This window comes from Babylonia areolata, chromosome 22 (assembly GCF_041734735.1).
Source record: "Babylonia areolata isolate BAREFJ2019XMU chromosome 22, ASM4173473v1, whole genome shotgun sequence".
NCBI classification, from domain to species: Eukaryota; Metazoa; Mollusca; class Gastropoda; order Neogastropoda; family Buccinidae; genus Babylonia; species Babylonia areolata.
Window position 1 is genome coordinate 15,984,533 of NC_134897.1, and position 2,500 is coordinate 15,987,032.

General features: G+C 43.7%; 1 protein-coding gene across 1 annotated transcript in view; it reads left to right on the forward strand.

Moving 5' to 3' along the window:
• LOC143297046 (chitin synthase chs-2-like) overlaps positions 1 to 2,500 on the forward strand; it is a 26,225-nt gene that overhangs the window by 1,926 nt on the left and 21,799 nt on the right. The gene's annotated exons all lie outside the window — the stretch shown is intronic.

Sequence of the window (2,500 nt, forward strand, 5' to 3'; positions counted from 1 at the left end):
TTGTCTTATGCTTGGACGATGAATGAGTAGATGGCTTACAGTTATTTGTTTACCGCACATACATTTTATATTTTTAGAAAATTTTGTACGACAGGCATTTAAACGAATTATATACATTAGACTTGTAATTTGTGTGAAATTCAGAAAAAAATAGTTGGGATTAGCTGCATTCTTTGTGTTTATATTGGTAATACATGTGTTTATATTGGTAATAGTGATTATTTGAATCTATAAGTGACGGGCGCAATAGCCGAATGGTTAAGGTGTTCTACTTTCAATCTGAGGGTCCCGGGTTCGAATCACGGTGACGGCGCCTGGTGGGTAAAGGGTGGAGATTTTTACGATCTCCCAGGTCACCATATGTGCAGACCTGCTAGTGCCTGAACCCCCTTCGTGTGTATACGCAAGCGGAAGATCAAATACACACGTTAAAGATCCTGTAATCCATGTCAACGTTCGGTGGGTTATGGAAATAAGAACATACCCAGAATGCACACCCCCGAAAGCGGAGTATGGCTGCCTACATGGCGGGTTAAAAACGGTCATACACGCCAACTCGCGTATGTACGAGTGAATGTGGGAGCTGCAGCCCACGAACTCAGAAGAAGAAGAAGAATCTATAAGCAATTTCTGAAATCTCTGGATACATTTCCTATACTGCTCGAGCATTCGTGTAGATTTAACTGGTTGTCAAGTTGTATTGCGCCTTTGAAATAACGTGCTCCTCTTCTGTTTGTTTGTTCTACCCACTCATTTGAAGATACTCCACAGGGCGAATGTACCCAGCAGACAGTTATATAAATGCCCTGTTTTGTCAATTGATGAATGAGGCTTTATTTCAATGTGTGTGTGTGTGTGTGTGTGTGTGTGTGTGTGTGTGTGTGTTTGCATGTGGATGCGAGAGAGAGAGAGAGACAGACAGCGAGAGAAAGAAAGAAAGAAAGAGAGAGAGAGAGAGAGAGAGAGAGAGAGAGAGAGAGAGAGAGAGAGAGGGGACGTATATTTTCCAGAAATTTGTTACAGCTGAACAGTACCACACACAGAGCAATTTTTGTACCGAAACTGTCGTTGATGAAGGAAAAATAAAGACACCGAAATGAATGAATCAAACAACCAACCTATAAATCAATGGGCCAAGCCAGTCAATCAAAATTCAAGCAAGTGCCAGTTTTCTGACTGATTCAACGTATTTTCACAGACAGTATCAGTATCAGTAGCTCAAGGAGGCGTCACTGCGTTCGGTCAAATCCATATACGCTACACCACATCTGCCAAGCAGATGCCTGACCAGCAGCGTAACCCAACGCGCTCAGTTAGGCCTCGAGAAAAAAAAGAAGAAGAAAAAAAGAGATAAATACATAAAAATACTACTACTACTACTACTAATATTAAGAAAACCAAAAAAAACAATGATGAGCAAAAATGTGTAAAACATGCAGACACACATTCAATCACACACACACACACACACACACACACACACACACACACACACACACACACACACACACACATTCCTAACAGATATGCAACAAACATGCAGTTTCACAGATATGAAAGTACAATCAAATACACATAAACGTACATGAGCACACACACACACACACACACACACACACACACACACACACACACAATTACCATGCACCCCCTCCCCCATCCTCATCACACTCATTTCTAAGCTACATATCGCAGCTTTCACGGCGCACCCCCCCCCCCCGCCCCCTCCTCCCCATACACACACGCACACTTACTTGTACAAGCACACACACATACGCCCATACCCCCCACCCACAACCCCACATACATATATACAAATATGTATATATATGCACACCCGCACGTTCCAATATTCCGTTGCTCCCACAGTGTAGACATGCATAAACACACATACCTCATCCTCTACACACACATACACACACACACACACACACACCCACGCACGCACGCACGCACGTGCACAGAGCTCTCCTGACACATGTGTACACTTACACAGAGCTCTCCTGACACATGTGTACACTTACACCCTCGCGCACGCACACACGCACACACACACACAGACATACAAACACGCAAAACACACACGCGCAGAGGCTGCCACTGATTGGCCGCAAGAGGGGTGGGAAAAGATCTCTAATGCCAAGAACGTGGCGTCTAGGTGTTGCTCAGTCTATTGTATTTGGAAAAGCCCACAGAGACTCTGTTCCGTTTTGAAGAAATCTGCGCAATGTTGGTTTGGAAATGATGCCGATATTCGTTTGATTTGCAAAACATCGTGCTCAACCTTTCATGCTAGACTTACGGCCGCTCCCTCTCTCTACCTTTATTTCTTTGAGGCGATCGATGGTGTGATGGCCTTGTACCAGTTCTTTTTGGTATTCTTTGGTATTCTTTTCACAGACAATAGGCAGTGAGTTGTTTGGTAAGGGATGTAGTCTGTCAAAAAGTCAAAAGAAAAAAACCCAAAACAAAACAAAAAACAAACCCCCCCCCCCCCCCA